The sequence below is a fragment of the Mobula hypostoma genome, chromosome 14, assembly GCF_963921235.1.
Source record: "Mobula hypostoma chromosome 14, sMobHyp1.1, whole genome shotgun sequence".
Lineage (NCBI taxonomy): Eukaryota > Metazoa > Chordata > Chondrichthyes > Myliobatiformes > Myliobatidae > Mobula > Mobula hypostoma.
Genome location: NC_086110.1, coordinates 56,718,336 through 56,736,058, shown reverse-complemented (window position 1 = coordinate 56,736,058; position 17,723 = coordinate 56,718,336). Strand labels below are relative to the sequence as shown.

At 42.9% G+C, this 17,723-nt stretch overlaps 1 protein-coding gene across 4 annotated transcripts in view; it reads right to left on the bottom strand.

Moving 5' to 3' along the window:
• LOC134356311 (uncharacterized phosphotransferase YvkC-like) overlaps positions 1-17,379 on the bottom strand; it is a 233,257-nt gene extending 215,878 nt beyond the window's left edge. For 2 of the 4 annotated variants that reach the window (XM_063067181.1, XM_063067182.1), the window contains exon 1: positions 348-10,484. The gene's annotated coding sequence lies outside the window, so the exon portion shown is untranslated. Of the gene's footprint in view, positions 1-347; positions 10,485-17,162; positions 17,181-17,239 lie in introns of those variants that run through there. The other 2 variants (XM_063067179.1, XM_063067180.1) reach the window with 2 other exon arrangements.
• Between the last annotated feature and the right edge of the window lie 344 nt (positions 17,380-17,723).

Below are 17,723 nucleotides of genomic sequence, written 5' to 3'. Positions count from 1 at the left end.
AAAGCGGATAATAATAGGAGGATTGGAGGAGGATCAGAAGAAAGAGGAAAAAGGGCAGACATCCCACCCTGCAAAAACTCATTTCAGGGAGGTCTCAACCGGAAGTCTCAACCTCATAGCAGTCTGTGTCAATGAATTTGTTAATTTTGCAAGACATCAGATTCATTTCTGTCTTAATGTGCCATGTTCACAATAGCTGCTGTCTTGGTTGATGAGCTGGCATAGTTTTTTGCTATTTCTGAATCAGGAAATATTTTCCTGAATAGCTTGCCTGTGTGCTTACACACCTGGAATGGCAGGTTATACTCAATGATGAAAGATGTAAAGTACACCTCAGCTCTAGTTACCTTCTCTGTCAGACTTTGGTTTTCCGCTGAAAAGAACTGCGAAATACTTGAACAGCCTTCCCTGTGCTTAGCCTCCCTAATATGTTGTGGTCCTTAAAAGAAATAAAAGCATAAGGTGTATCCTTATTACAGGTGTGCGCCGCTTAATGTCCATTCGGACAACATCCGATCACATATACATCCGTAGTCTCACACACACACACACACACATTGCCTGCAATAGTCGGGATCAGAACTTACTTTTTTACGTAGAAATGGGGGATTTTAAATGAGTGATTTAGAAGTTCTGTATCTTCAAGTTCCAGTTTATTGTCATCTGGCTGATTGTCCACAAACAAAACAACCTCTGTCCGGACCACGGTGTAGCCACAATACATATATCACGCACATCACATAAAATAATATATTACCATATTATTTAATAAAGTGTAATTCAAAATGCATATAAAGTGCGCAGCATAGGTTAACAGTTCAGCCTCCTAATGACGAGACCCTAGTGGGAGCCGGGTGTTTATTAAAATCGTTTTTTTCTTCTGAAAACGGCTGCGCTTAAACCCAGCCCATCGTGAGCTTTGATGTACCTGCAAGTGGAAGTGTTTCAGGAAAAAAAAACCCTAAGTATTTGCCTGCTGCGAGTGCATATTTAAAGATATCTTAGCAGACGATTTTGGAATTTCCCTCCAATTTAAACCCTGCTCTAATCCCCTTTAAGATGCCAACACGCCCTGCCCATATAGGACAGCCTCACGTAGTCAGGTTGTCACCACCAGCCTTGGGAATTTCTTCACCAAGCTTTTGTACTTCATCACAGATAGTTGTCCGAATGATTTCAGCGTCATTACAGACGGCAGTAACTGAACTGATGAAATATGGAAGAGAGAGAGAGGTCGACTGTAAAGCCCACCCACAGAGAAAACTGATAGGTCTACCTAGCACAAAGAGAGATCAAGCAGGATTTATTCATTTTCTTTCTTTCTTTTCCCTCTCCCTCCTCCTCTCTTAAAAAATCGATTTCCGGGATATTGTATATAATTTGCAGGCATCAGGGAGCCACTATCAATTTGCGGGAGACTCCTGGAACTCCTGGGAGAGGTGGGATATCTGAAAGGCTTACCTAAAATTGGAAAAGTCAATCTTTATACCATAGGGCTACACTATCCAGGCAGTATTTTAGGTGTTGCTCTCCCAGTTTGGTTAGGGCTCTATCCTGGCAGCAGATAAGAATAGGCAGGTTAGTGTGAAAATAGGAGGTTATAGGCAACTGGGAGCCATTGTGGACTGAGCATGGTTTTTCAGTGAAATGGTCGGATTCTCCAGGAGGTGCTCATGGAGTGAGGTTACTTCTTGGCTTCGCTCCATTACCGTTTCATTTTATATCCATGAGCACCTCTATTTAATCTACCTTCATCTAGACTAAAAGACTCTTACAATAGAATTATTTTTTTCTTTTTTCTTTTTTGTAAGTTTGGATTCTGAACTTTGAAGATATGAGTAAAGAAACAAGTACAAGACCTAAACTTCGAGACCCTAAATCTGTAAAAGACGCCGATGGCAACAGGAAAAAGAAACCTGATCCTAAACAACCTGAATTAACCTGTGATATAATGTTGAATCTGTTTCGTGAACAATCTGAAGAAATATGTTGAAGTGTGAGAGAAGAGATTAAGTTAATTATGGATTCTATTATTTTTCTTGACCATGAAGTTAAATGGCAACAAAACAAAATTACCAAATTGGAGGAGGAAGCACGGAAAAGAGATCAAAAAATTGAGAGCTTGGAACTAAAGGTTTCTTCGACAGATAAACAGCTGGAGAGTCTTAAATCCAAGATTATTGATCTTGAAAATCGATCCAGAAGACAGAACTTATGTATAATTGGTCTACCTGAGGATGTTGAGAAACGGTCATCCATTATGTGCTTGGTCTTGCTGATGTAGCACAAAATGCACTAAATGAAGTTGGAGGTGGTGTATATAAACTGTTGTCTCACCTGAAAGGAGTGCTTAGATTAAGAGAACTTGTTCAAGTCTGTTTATACCTGGATGGTAGAGACATTTACTCTAGTGAAGACAGAGGAGAAAGTGTTGAGTTATGTTCATTTGGACTACGTAAGTATTTAGCACACATGCGCACTCTCCCTGTTATGAGTGTGCACGCATGTGGAGGGAGAGAAATTATGGGATGTAAAGGGGCAGCCCTCAGGTATTGAAGGGAGATGTTGAAAGTAAAGTTGTTCAAACAAAAGAAAAACAAGTCCTTGTTGTTCGAGCACTAACAATGGTAGCAGAGGATGGTTTCCAGTTATAGGATCCTGTCAGCATTTGATGTGAACAAAGCTGGAAAAATGAAATTGGAATATAGACTCGTGTCATGGATCTGGAGAAGATGAAGTAAGCGTTGCTTTTAGGAAGAATGAGAGAGACTGCGATGGGAATTTCTGTGGAAGACGAACGAAGATGACGGTATGAATACATAGAGTATAAGAATATAAATAGACTATGAGACTCTCCAGCTATTTATCTGTTGAAGACAGGCAGGTGATGGGGCAAATTTGTAGCCATTGGGATGAGTTGCAGTGCAATAAAGTTGCAGTGCAATCAAAGCAAAAAGTGCCAAATACTGGTCTTAAGGCGTTATACTTAAATGCACGCAGCATAAGGAATAAGGTGGATGATCTTGTCGTACTGCTACAGATTGGCAGGTATGATATTGTGGCCATCACTGAGACATGGCTAAAGGATGCATGTCTCTGGGAACTGAATGTCCAAGGATACACGGTGTATCGGAAGGATAGGAAGGTAGGCAGAGGGGGTGGCGTGGCTTTATTGGTAAGAAATCATTAGAAAGAGGTGACATAGGATCGGAAGGTGCAGAATCTTTATGGGTTGAGCTAAGAAATTGCAGGGGTAAAAGAACCCTGATGGCAGTTATATACAGGCCTCCTAACAGCTGCAGTGATGTGGAGTACAAATTACAACAGGAAATAGAAAAGGCTTGTCAGAAGGGCAGTGTTATGATCTTTGTGGAGGATTTTAACATGCAAGTGGATTGGGAAAAACAGGTCAGCACTGGATCTCAAGAGAGAGAATTTGTAGCATGTCTGCGAGATGGCTTTTTAGAACAGCTTGTTGTTGAGCCCACTAGGGGACCGGCTGTACTGGATTGGGTATTGTGTAATGAACCGGAGGTGATTAGAGAGATTGAGGTGAAGGAACCCTTAGGAGGCAGTGATCATACCACGACTGAGTTCACTGTGAAATTTGAGAAAGAGAAGCCGAAACCCGATGTGCTGGTATTTCAGTGGAGTAAAGGAAATTATAGTGGCATGAGAGAGGAACTGGCCAAAGTTGACTAGAAAGGGACACTGGCGGGAAGAACAGCAGAGCAGCAGCGGCTGGAGTTTATGCAAGAAGTGAGGAAGGTACAAGTCAGATATATTCCAAAAAAGAAGAAATTTTCAAATGGAAAAAGGATGCAACTGTGGCTGACAAGATAAGTGAAAGCCAAAGTTAAAGCAAAGGAGAGGGCATACAAGGAAGCAAAAATTAGTCGGAAGCCAGAGGATTAGGAAGCTTTTAAAAGCTTACAAAAGGAAACTAAGAAGGTCATTAAGAGGGAAAAGATTAACTATGAAAGGAAGCCAGCAAATAATATCAAAGAGGATAGTAAAAGCTTTTTCAAGTATATAAAGAGTAAAAGACAGGTGAGAGTAGATATAGGACCAATAGAAAATGATGCTAGAGAAATTGTAATGAGAGATAAGGAGATCGCGGAGGAACTGAACGAGTATTTTGCATCAGTCTTCACTGAGGAAGACATCAGCAGTATACTGGACACTCAAGGGTGGCAGGGAAGAGAAGTGTGCACAGTCACAATTATGACAGAGAAAGTACTTAGGAAGCTGAATAGTCTAAAGGTAGATAAATCTCCCGGACCAGACGGAATGCACCCTCGTGTTCTGAAGGAAGTAGCTGTGAAGATTGCAGAGGCATTCGCGATGATCTTTCAAAAGTTGATAGATTCTGGCATGGACTGGAGGACTGGAAGATTGCAAATGTCACTCCGCTATTTAAGAGGGTGGTGAATCTATGGAATTTGTTGCCACGGGCAGCAGTGGAGGCCAAGTCATTGGGTGTATTTAAGGCAGAGACTGATAGATATCTGAGTAGCCTGGGCATTAAAGGTTATGGTGAGAAGGCGGGGGAGTGGGACTAAATGGGAGAATGGATCAGCTCATGATAAAATGGCGGAGCAGACTCGATGGGCCAAATGGCCGACTTCTGCTCCTTTGTCTTATGGTCTTCTGGTCTTATGAATATGCTAATAAATACACGACTTTTTTTTAAGGAAGAAAAGGATTGGATTTATGAGGCATATTCAGACTTGACAAAATTTATGGAGATAATTCTAAAAATATGGCTGATTATATTATTGATTTTGAACAAAATGCACTCGCATTTGTGAATACAAAATGGAACTTCCTGACGCTGTATTAGCTTTTAAATTGTTGGATACTGCATATCTAGACAGGCAGCTCACATTAACAGCATGCACAGAACTTATATTTGCATCTATGAAATCAGTACTGAAGAGGACTTTCGAGAAAAGGTTACTAAGGCAACAGTCAGAATTAGTTTAAGTCAGGAAACTGCATATTTCACTGAGCAGAAAAACAAGAGTATAGCAAGCATAGATCCCAGAAGGACCAGACAAGGGTCCCATTACCTGGCACAAATCCAATAAACAAGTATGGTAGGAGATCGAAATGGGAAGCTCGTCAAAGTATTCACCACTGGATAAGAAGCTGTCTCCACAGAACCAAACAAGTTTAGCTAACTGAAGAAGATAACAAATCTGAAGATATAGAAGAGTGCCACCATGTTACATTGTTAGCAAAGGAATCATTCACTAATACAGAGATATCTGAGGCAGAGATTTTGATGATAGAAAAAAATGGCTTGAAAGCTATGTAGGTGAACGAAACCAGAATGACGTGCAGAAACTGGTGAGCATAGATACATCTAGTTTCAAAGCATTCAAATCTGGAGATGAAAAAAATTGTACATTCCACCAAAAGAGCGAAAATTCTTGCAAAAATAAGGCAAAATGTTACACTGAAACAGAGGTGGTACCAGTGAACATTCCATTACTTGATTAAATCTTCCCTAAAGCATTTTGGAGATAGTGATCATAACTCTATCTCCTTTACAATAGCATTGGAGAGAGATAGGAACTGACAAGTTAGAAAAGCATTTAATTGGAATAAGGGGAATAATGAGGCTATCAGGCAGGAAATTGGAGGCTTAACTGGAAACAGATGTTCTCAGGGAAAGGTACAGAAGAAAAGTGGCAAATATTCAGGGGATATTTGTGTGGAGTTCTGCATAGGTGTGTTCCAATGAGACAGGGAAGTTATGGTGGGGTACAGGACTGTGGTGTACAAAGGCTGTAATAAATCTAGCCAAGAAGAAAAGAAAAGCTTACAAAAGGTTCAGAGAGGTAGGTAATGTTAGAGATCTAGAAGATTATAAGGCTAATAGGAAGGAGCTTAAGAAGGAAATTAGGCCAGAAGGGGCCATGAGAAGGCCTCGGTGGGCAGGATTAAGGAAAACCCCAAGGCATTCTACAAGTATGTGAAGAGCAAGAGGATAAGACATGCAAGAACAGGATCTATCAAGTCTGACAGTGGGAACGTATATATGGAACCGGAGGAAATAGCAGAGGTACTTAATGAATACTTCAGTATTCACTATGGAAAAGGATCTTGGTGATTGTAGTGATGACTTGCAGCAGACTGAAAAGCTTGAGCATGTAGATATTAAGAAAGAGGATGTGCTGGAGATTTTCGAAACCATCAAGTTGGATAAATCACTGGGACCAGATGAGATGTACCCCAGGCTACTGTGGGAGGCGAGGAAGGAGATTGCTGAGCCTCTGGCGTTGATCTTTGCATTATCAATGGGGACGGGAGAGGTTCCGGAGGATTGGAGCATAGCGGATGTTGTTCCTTTATTCAGGAAAGGGAGTAGAGACAGCCTGGGAAATTATAGACCAGTGAGTCTTACCTCAGTGGTTGGTAAGTTGTTGAAGAAGATCCTGAGAGGCAGGATTTATGAACATTTGGAGAGGTAAAATATGATTAGGAGTAGTGAGTGTGGCTTTGTCAAGGGCAGGTTGTGACTTATGCACCTGCTTGAATTTTTTTGAGGATGTGACTGAACACATTAATGAAGGAGGAGCAGTAGATGTAATGTATATGGATTTCAGCAAGGCATTTGATAAGGTACCCCATGCCAGGCTTATTGAGAAAGTAAGGAGGCATGGTATCCAAGGGGACATTGCTTTGTGGATCCAGAACTGGCTTGTCCACAGAAGTCAAAGAGTGGTTGTAGATGGGTCATATTCTGCATGGAGGTCGGTGACCAGTGGTGTGCCTCAGGGATCTGGTTTGGGACCCTTACTTTTTGTGATTTTTATGAATGACCTGGATAAGGAAGTGGAGGGATAGGTTAGTATGTTTGCTGATGACACAAAGGTTGGAGGTGTTGTGGATAGTGTGGAGGGCTGCCAGAAGTTACAGCAGGACATTGATAGGATGGAAAACTGGGCTGAGGAGTGGCAGATGTAGTTCAATCCAGATAAGTGTGAAGTGCTTCATTTTGGTAGGTCAAGTATGATGGCAGAATATAGCATTAATGGTAAGACTCTTGGCAGTGTGGAGGATCAGAGTCAGTGTCTGAGTCCATAGGACATTCAAAGCAGGTGCGCAAGTTGATGCTGTGGTTAAGAAGGCATACGGTGTATTGGCCTTCATCAATTGTGGAATTCAATTTAGGAGCCGAGAGGTAATGTTGCAGCTATATAGGACCCTGGTCAGACCACACTTGGAGTACTGTGCTCAGTTTTGGTCGCCTCACTAGAGGAAGGATGTGGAAGCCACAGAAAGGGTGCAGAGGAGATTTATAAGGATGTTGCCTGGATTGGGGAGTAAGTCTTATGAGAATAGGTTGAGTGAACTCAGCCTTTTCTCCTTGGAGCGACAGAGGATGAGAGGTGACCTGATAGAGGTGTATAAGATGATGAGAGGCATTGATCGTGTGGATAGTCAGAGGCTTTTTCCCAGGGCTGAAATGGTTGCCACAAGAGGATACAGGTTTAAGGTGCTGGGCAGTAGGTACAGAGGAGATGTCAGGGATAAGTTTTTTACTCAGAGAGTGGTGAGTGCGTGGAACGGGCTGCCAGCAACAGTGGTGGAGGCGGACACGATAGGGTCTTTTAGGAGACTTTTAGGTAGGTACATGGAGCTTAGTAAAATAGAGGGCTATAGGTAAGCCTAAAAATTTCTAAGGTAGGGACAACTCTGTGGGCCGAAGGGCCTGTATTGTGCTGTAGGTTTTCTATGTTTCTATGTTAAAAAAAAGCAAGAGCAGTACTAGATATGGAGAGTGACCAAGCAATGATGTTTCAACAGCCAGTGTCTCTTGAGTTCACCAGCTCTGGACATTACTGTGTGAACATTCTAGTCGATGACCAATGTGAGAATGGAGTACTAATTGTTACACAAAACATACAATGGAGGAGAAATGCAAAGGGTTGCTTCAACTTCACAAGCAGTTTGGACATGCTTCAATTGATAGACTTCAGAAACTGCTCAGGAGTTCAGAGAACAAAGATGCTAATTATTCTTCTATTCTAAAGCAGATAATTGTCCGCTGTGAGACATGCCAAAAGCTTTGAAAGCTCAAGCTCAAGCCTGCAGTTGGTCTGCCACGAGCATCTGAGTACAATAAAACAGTAGCCGTAGGCCTTCATGAACTGGAGCAAGGACTGTGGTACTCCACATTATTGATGAGTTCACACATTTCAGAGCAAGTGGCATCGTAAGCACAAAGAGACCCTCAGTAATGGTGATACCTTCATCCAGTCCTGGATAAGTATGCATGGCCCACCTTGTAAAGTATTCAGTGATAATCGTGCTGAATTTAATAATGATGAATTCGGAGATATGGCAGAAAACTTTAACATTGAAACTAAGACAACAGCGGCATATTGTCTTTGGAGTAATGGATTTCTGGAGAGGCACAATCAAACGCTTACTGAAATAATGCTGAATGTAAAGAAAAGCAATGGTTGTGATTGGATCACAGTCCTGGACTAGGCCCTTATGGTGAAGAATACCATGCACATGTACATGGCTATAGCTCCCGTCTCAATTGGTGTTCAGCCAAAATCCAAACCTTCCCTCTGCACTGGTTGACAGCTCACCTGCTGCAGAAGGCACTACAAGACCATAAGACCATAAAACAGAGGAGTAGAATTATGCCATTTGGCCCATCGAGTCTGCTCTGCCACTCAACCATGGCAGATCCTTTTTTTCCCCATCCACAGATCTATTCCCCGGCCTCCTTCCCATAAATTTGATGTTGTTTCCAATCAAGAACATATCAATCTCTGCCTTAAATACACCCAACGACCTGGCCTCCAGAGCAAGCCCCTAATGGAAACACCTGTAAAGGATTGAGAGTCATTGAATGGTTTATTGTACATAATTTTATTTTTGAATAAAGTATATTTTGAAATAAATAAAATACATTCCTCAAACTCACCACCCTCTGACTAAAGAAATATCCTTGTTTTAAATGAATGCCTCTCTATCTAAGGCTGTACCCCTTTGTACTAGACTCCCCCACCATGGGTAATATCCTTTCCACATCTACTCTGTCTAGGCATTTCAACATTCAAAAGGTCTCAATGAGATTCCCCCCTCATCCTTCTAATTTCCAGCGAGTACAGACCCAGAGCTATCAAACATTCCTCGTATCATAACCCTTTCATTCCCAGAATCATCTTTGTGTACCTCCTCTGAACCCTCTCCAATGCCAGCACATTTTTTGTTAGATGAGGAGACAAAATCTGTTCACAATACTCAAGATGAAGCCTTACCAGTGCCTTTTTAAGCATCACATCCCTGCTGTTGTATTCAATACCTCTTGAAATTAATGTCAACATTGCATTTGCCTTCTTCACCACTGACTCAAACTGCAAGTCAACCTTTAAGGTGTTCTGCTCAAGGACTCCCAAGTCCCTTTGCATCTCAGATTTTTGGATTTTCTCCCTGTTTAGAATATAGTCTGCATATTTATTTCTACTACCAAAGTGCACGACCATGCATTTTCCAATATGGTATTTTATTTGCCACTCTCTTGGGCATTCGGCTAATCTGTCTAAGTCCTTCTGCAGCCTAGGATAAGCAGTATCAAAAAACTTGTCCAAGCACAAAAAATTCATCACGTGTTATGGTCAACTACAAAGGAACAATTACCTGACTGTCTCACAAAGGAAGGGGCTCCAGCTCTAGTGTTGTTAACATAGAACATAGAACATTGAATAGTACAGCACAGCACAGGCCCTTCAGCCCACAATGTTGTGCCACCCCTCAAACCCTGCCTCCCATATAAGCCCCACCTTAGATTCCTCCACATACCTGTCTAGTAGTCTCTTAAACTTCACTAGTGTATCTGCCTCCACCACTGACTCAGGCAGTGCGTTCCACGCACCAACCACTCTCTGAGTAAAAAACCTTCCTCTAATATCCCCCTTGAACTTCCCACACCTTACCTTAAATCCATGTCCTCTTGTATTGAGCAGTGGTGCCTTGGGGAAGAGGCGCTGGCTATCCACTCTATGTATTCCTCTTATTATCTTGTACACCTCTATCATGTCTCCTCTCATCCTCCTTCTCTCCAAAGAGTAAAGCCCTAGCTCCCTTAATCTCTGATCATAATGCATACTTTCTAAACCAGGCAGCATCCTGGTAAATCTCATCTGTACCCTTTCCAATGCTTCCACATCCTTCCTATAGTGAGGTGACCAGAACTGGACACAGTACTCCATGTGTGGCCTAACCAGAGTTTTATAGAGCTGCATCATTATATCGCGACTCTTAAACTCTATCCCTCGACTTATGAAAGCTAACACCCCATAAGTTTTCTTAACTACCCTATCCACCCGTGAGGCAACTTTCAGGGATCTGTGGATATGTACCCCGAGATCCTTCTGCTCCTCCACACTACCAAGTATCCTGCCATTTACTCTGCCTTGGAGTTTGTCCTTCCAAAGTGTACCACCTCACACTTCTCCAGGTTGAACTCCATCTGCCACTTCTCAGCCCACTTCTGCATCCTATCAATGTCTCTCTGCAATCTTTGACAATCCTCTACACTATCTACAACACCACCAACCTTTGTGTTGTCTGCAAACTTGCCAACCCACCCTTCTACCCCCACATCCAGGTCGTTAATAAAAATCACGAAAAGTAGAGGTCCCAGAACAGATCCTTGTGGGACACCACTAGTCATAATCCTCCAATCTGAATGTACTCCCTCCACCACCACCCTCTGCCTTCTGCAGGCAAGCCAATTCTGAATCCACCTGGCCAAACTTCCCTGGATCCCATGCCTTCTAACTTTCTGAATAAGCCTACCATGTGGAACCTTGTCAAATGCCTTACTAAAATCCATATAGATCATATCCACTGCACTACCATCATCTATATGCCAGGTCACCTCCTCAAAGAACTCTATCAGGCTTGTTAGACACGATCTGCCCTTCACAAAGCCATGCTGACTGTCCCTGATCAGACCATGATTCTCTAAATGCCTATAGATCCTATCTCTAAGAATCTTTTCCAACAGCTTTCCCACCATAGACGTAAGGCTCACTGGTCTATAATTAACCAGACTATCCTTACTACCTTTTTTGAACAAAGGAACAACATTCGCCTCCCTCCAATCCTCTAGTACCATTCCCGTGGACAACGAGGACATAAAGATCCTAGCCAGAGGCTCAGCAATCTCTTCTCTCGCCTCGTGGAGCAGCCTGGGGAATATTCCGTCAGGCCCCAGGGACTTATCCGTCCTAATGTATTTTAAAAACTCCAATACCTCCTCTCCCTTAATATCAACATGCTCCAGAACATCAACCTCACTCATATTGTCCTCACCACCATCAAGTTCCCTCTCATTGGTGAATACCGAAGAGAAGTATTCATTGAGGACCTCGCTTACTTCCACAGCCTCCAGGCACATCTTCCCACCTTTATCTCTAATCGGTCCTACCTTCACTCCTGTCATCCTTTTTTTCTTCACATAATTGAAGAATGCCTTGGGGTTTTCCTTTACCCTACTCGCCAAGGCCTTCTCATGCCTCCTACTTGCTCTTCTCAGCCCCTTCTTAAGCTCCTTTCTTGCTTCCCTATATTCCTCAATAGACCCATCTGATCCTTGCTTCCTAAACCTCATGTATGCTGCCTTCTTCCACCTGACTAGATTTTCCACCTCACTTGTCACCCATGGTTCCTTCACCCTAGCATTCTTTATCTTCCTCACCGGGACAAATTTATCCCTAACATCCCGCAAGAGATCTCTAAACATCGAACACATGTCCATAGTACATTTCCCTGCAAAAACATCATCCCAATTCACACCCACAAGTTCTAGCCTTATAGCCTCATAATTTGCCTTTCCCCAATTAAAAATGTTCCTGTCCTCTTTGATTCTATCCTTTTCCATGATAATTATAAAGGCCAGGGAGCGGTGGTCACTGTCCCCCAGATGCTCACCCACTGAGAGATCTGTGACCTGACCCGGTTCATTACCTAGTACTGGATCTAGTATGGCATTCCCCCTGGTCGGCCTGTCCACATACTGTGACAGGAATCCATCCAGGACACACTTACAAATTCTGCCCCATCTAAACCCTTGGAACTAATCAGGTGCCAATCAATATTAGGGAAGTTAAAGGCATTTAGTGAACGCATTTAGTACCTTAAGAATTGTATTAACTTCAAGGGTTAAAACTATTCCCATATCCTAATGGACATTTGAATTGTTTGGATATTTGAGTTGTCTGAATTTTTTCAAATTAAAATTTTTGATATATACATAAAAAGAATGGGAGATTGTTGAGTTCTGTTCATTTGCACTATGCAAGTATTTAGTAGGCATGCGTACACTCCCTGTTACGCGTGTGCACATGTGGTGGGAGAGGAATTATGGGATGTAAAGATGGCAGCCCTCAGGTATTGAAAGGAAACATTGAAAGTAAAGTTGTTTAAACAAAAGAAAAATGTGTCCTTGTCATTTGGGCATTAACAGAAAGAAGCTCCTTCCGGACAAAGCAAGCATGTCATGGACATACTCCTGATAAGAAGCTGAAAGAGAGTCACAAACATTAACCTCTGTTGTTTGTTGCAGGACAGCCATCCCATCCCATCCGCAGATCACTCAAAAAGAGAAGTTTTTGCACAGACTGATCCAACAAAGGCGGGCAAGAGTACCAATTCCAGAAGATTACCCTGGTGCTACATTCCAGACTGCGTGGGGAATATCCCAGTAACAGATGATGCTGGGTGGCAGATGTTTACGAATCAGTGATGCACTCAAGAGAGATGTCATTGCCTGCCATGTGCTGGAGGCAGCCAGTAAGCATCACCGTTGATCCAGCACCAACACAGCATGTTTACAACTTACCAATCCTAACTTGTACATCTTTCTGGAATTGGAGCACCTGCAGGAAACCGACACCGTCATGGAAGAACTCCTTACAGACAGTGGTGGGAAGTGAACCCTGATATTCTGATCACTGGTACTATAATATACTACTATGCTACCCATATTCCCTCTTGAGACTAGTATGTTCACTCCTGCCAATGGCTTACAAATGGAATTTGGAGGACTGGTGAACCAGTGCCACCCACAGATTGCAATGAGTTCGCTATTGAGAATTCACTATGACAGCGTGCCATATTCTTTTTTTATCACTAATTTTTTATTGCAACACCAACAAATTACATTCAATACAACCAGCTGCCAATTACATTTTGACTGTTTAACCCAGGGGCCCCCAACCTTGTTTGCACCGCAGACCGGTTTAATATTGACAATATTCTTGCGGACCGGTCGACGGAGGGTGTTAGCAGTGGGTGTGACAGGGAATGAGGAAAGGTGCAACTGACTCATATCGTTCCCTATCACCAGATCATATCGTTTCCTCATGGCCCAGTAGCACACGGTTTGCGGCCTGGTACCGGCCGGACCACTGGTTTAACCCAGCCACCCCCCAACCTTCATCACCATCCCCCCTTCCACCACTCCCTCCCCGCCTATCCCTCTCCCCTCCACCAACTAACTGAATAGTAGTGCATACACAGACAAAGCATTCCTATTTTAACAAAAGATCTCTTAAATTAGATTCTAATTTATCTGTGTTGCTCATCTTCCTCTGGATCTGTTGTTGTAAGTTGGTGGTGGAGCCCTGAGTTGTCCCCTTCCCACCCCCCCTCCCCTCACCCCTCCTATTCAACCCTTTACTTTGTAGCATCTGTGAGTGTCACTTAGCAATGTCAGACACTGAACATTAACATTAACTCCCCCCCCTTCTAGCACCAACAAATTAGAAAGGCAACGCAGTTCTCATAGACAATCATATCAAAGAGACAAGAAAAAAAAACTTGGACAAACTGTTAACCTATATAATTAAAACCATTTCCGTCTCAAATATAACACATAATCAAGACCCCAATAGCTCTCTTGCGAGAAACTGTTGCTTTAATAGACCGTTGCTTAGAGATGGCGTCAGCGACATCTTATCTGGCGCCCCGGAACATAAACAAGTCTACTGGAGACATAACCCATAATGAACATGTACAACTAAAGTTATTCAGAGCAAAATGCTGTTTTTCAGCTTCATTCTTGATGAAGTATGACATTTGCGTATATTGAATATTGCTGTAGAAAGTATAAGATAAAAAGTATAAACCTAAGCAGACTTATATCACCTTACCATATTATCCTTGTACTAACAAGTTAACTGAGCCATTACCTTAAAACTCTGACCTGCAATACTCAGAAACAAATTGGCCTCTTAATTAACTAAATACAAAAGTTCAACAAATGACTTTCCAATAAAAGAATAACCAGAAAACTTCACACCCAGGACGTTAACTTGCCCATGCCTGACAGATTGCGCATGCAGGCTGGTCCAAGCTCTTAATGCAGTTCCATCTCCTCCTGACGGGCGTGTGGACTTTGCCCAGGGTCTTCTTCCATATTGCCCAGTGACGATGATTTCAGAGCTTCTTTCACTTCCTCTGCTGAGTTAAACAACATCTTCAACCCTTTGATATTCTCTCAAAATCGCTGGGTATATGAGGAACGAGTCGATCCCCTTATGTCGAAGCTTAGCACGGATCTCCTTGTATCCTTGCCGTTCCTGCGTCGTACTGGGACCGTAGTCCGCGAAGAACTGCAGCTGGGTGCCATCTGGGAAGTAGGTTTGGCTTTCCTCACGCGCTCCAGGATAGCCTGTCAGTTGGTATACCGTAGAAGCCTAAAAACAATGGTCTGTGGTCTTGAGGTGTTGTTGGAAAAGATCCTATGTGCTCTATGGATCTCCAATGGAGTGCTGTGGGAATTCTTGAGCGCTGGAATTCAATTAGGCAGCATCTCCTGGAGGTAACCTCTTGGATTGTCACCCTCAGCGCCTGTCGGTAAGTTGACCAGCCGCACATTGTTTCTCCTGGATCTGTCCTCCAAGTCCTTTAGCTTCTTCCATATCTTAGTCACCTCCGCGAGACAGGAGTTAGTAACCTCTTGAGTAAGCAAACCTGAATGTTGTCTATCTTGTTGAAGTCTGTGCTAAATTTTTTAGCATGAATGTCTGCTTGCTCTTTTAACAACTGGAGAATGTTGCCATTCTCTGCCATATGCCTCTGTATGGGGTCGAGAGCCTTTTTCAGCGACTCCTTTAGCATGTGGGCTACCGTTTCTTGCAATGATTACATCTCCGTTGTCATTGTTTGCTTAATTAGCATAGCTATTTCCGCAGATGAATCGCTAGCTTGGTGTTGTCTGCTGCTATCTTGTTTCCTGGTTGAATTTGGATCTTTTTTTGAGGTCATGTCTTTAGTTAGATCTTTCTCCAACTCAATCTTATATTAAGACAGTCTATGAGCCCTAAAGAACTTGAAAAAGGAGGGTTATAGTCAGTACTCAGTGCCGTGCTGCCATCTTGCCTCGTGCCTCACCGGAAGTGAGCATGCCATATTCTTGAGTAACACACACAAAATGCTGAAGGAACTCAGAAGGTCAGGCAGCATCTATGGAGAGGAATAAACAATCATAAAGATGGGTCACAGTCCAAATTTTCCCTGTTTATTCTTCTCCATAGATGATGCCTGACCTGCTGGGTTTCTCCTGTATTTTGTGTGTGTTACTCTGGATTTCCAGCATCTTCAGAATCTCTTGTGTTTAAATCAGATTTTTGTCCTTGTGCTTTAAAGTGGCAAACTGCAGTGCTCAATGAATAACTCTAAGGAGTTTGGGATCCTCATCTGCTACTGTATCTATCAATGAATGGGTTGGGTGTGGTCCAAGGTTTGGCTGTTGCAGGTACCGGCACCATCATCCCACCAGATGCATTGTGCCACTTGCCCACAACAGATGGCAGGAGGCAAGCTTAGATCCACCTTCACAGACATAAACAGCCACAAATACACTCACATGCAACTTTATTAGGCACACCTGCTCATTAATGAAAATATCTAATCAGCCAATAATATGGCAGCAATTCAATGCATAAAAGCATGCAGACATGGTCAAGAGGTTCAGTTGTTGTTCAGACCAAATATCAGAATAGAGAAGAAATGTGATCTCAGTGACTTTGCCTGTGGAATGATTGTTGGTGCAAGATGGGATAATTTGAGTATTTCAGAAACTGCTGATCTCTTGGGACTTACACACACACATACAACAGTCTCTACAGTTAAAAGAGAATGATGCGAACATAAAAAAAAATCCAGTGAGCAGCAATTCTGTAGGTAAAAACATCTTGTTAATGCGAGTGGTTAGAGGAGAACAGCGAGATTGGTTTAAGTTGACAGGAAGGCCAGTCCTGCCGAAGGGTCTCGGCCCGAAACGTCAAATGTACTTTTTTCCATACATTCTGCCTGGCCTGCTGAGTTCCTCCATCATTTTGTGTGTGTTGCTTTGGATTTCCAGCATCTGCAGACTTTCTCTTGTTTGTGTCTAGCTTTTTCATTCCCATTTTTTTGATGTGATTGCTGCCTAAGTAAGCAATTCTTGTTTCTCTTAATTTTTTTTGTTTTAAAAAGGAGGCTCATAGTGGCTCCTTTTTATTAGCCAAACTGCTTAGTTTAATTCTTGGGGTTGTAAATTTCAAGTGAACACTTTGCTTTTCACTTCTAATTTATTGGCAGCTGCTTTTGATTCATTGCAGAAGTGTCCATGATTCATTGCATGAACTCACCAATTCATAATCCTACAAGAACTCGAGGTACAACATATGAATGGCTATCTGGAGAACACAATTCTGTGTGATGCACGACAGCTGTAGCAGGGTTCACATGCCATTACTTCCTATAAGGTTCAACTGGTTCCAGTTAATAACGGAGAATGTATACATTATACAACCTTAAATTCTGGCTCTTTGCAGACATTCACAAAAAGCAGAAGAGTACCCCAAAGAATGAATGACAGTAAAAACATTAGAACCTCAAAGCCCCCTTCTTCTCCCCCCCCCCACACACCCGAGCAGCGGCAAAGCTTCAACCCTCCCCTTCTACCTCCCACACTTATTTCAGCAAAAAGCAGCAGCGTCCTCCACCCACCAAGCAAGCAAGAGCAAAGCCCCCAAATGATCTGCAATGAAAACCAATCGTTCACCCTGACAAATTCGATATGCCACAGACTCTCTCTCTCACTCGCCATAATAATGGGGCAAAGAGGTGTCACACACCGAGAAGGACGACTAATGAAACAAAAAAAAAGCAACTTGCTGATTGCGATGTTAAAGTCCGCCGCATTGCCTTTTACCGCCTGAGTTCTCCGATTCGAGGATCAGCAGCAAACTCTCCGCCATCATTGAGAGAGAGGGCGGGCAATCCGAGTACGGAGCCCTCCGCCAGCTGATTCGCTGTAAGCGATCTTCCATTTTCTCCCACGATGCTTTAGTCGGCTCAATCACAGTGCTGCAGAGCCTCGGAACCCCGAAGGTGCGTACGACTTCCAGGCCACATCCTTGGGATATCGATAAACAGCCAGTTGGTGAGCCCGGGTGTGGAAACCAGCATCATAAAGAACAGCAGTTTGAGTGCAGCTGGTGAAACTTAACAGCAAAAAGGCTTCGCCTCCTGATGGGCTCAACACCTTTTGTGCATAACACTACACTTAAACAAATTCCCCCAGCATCCGGTGACTGTACCATAATATGATAAGCTTTAATCTACAATTTGAGAGGGAGAAGGGAAACTCAGAGGTGTCAGTATTACTCAGAGGTGTCAGCCTCCTGATGGGCTCA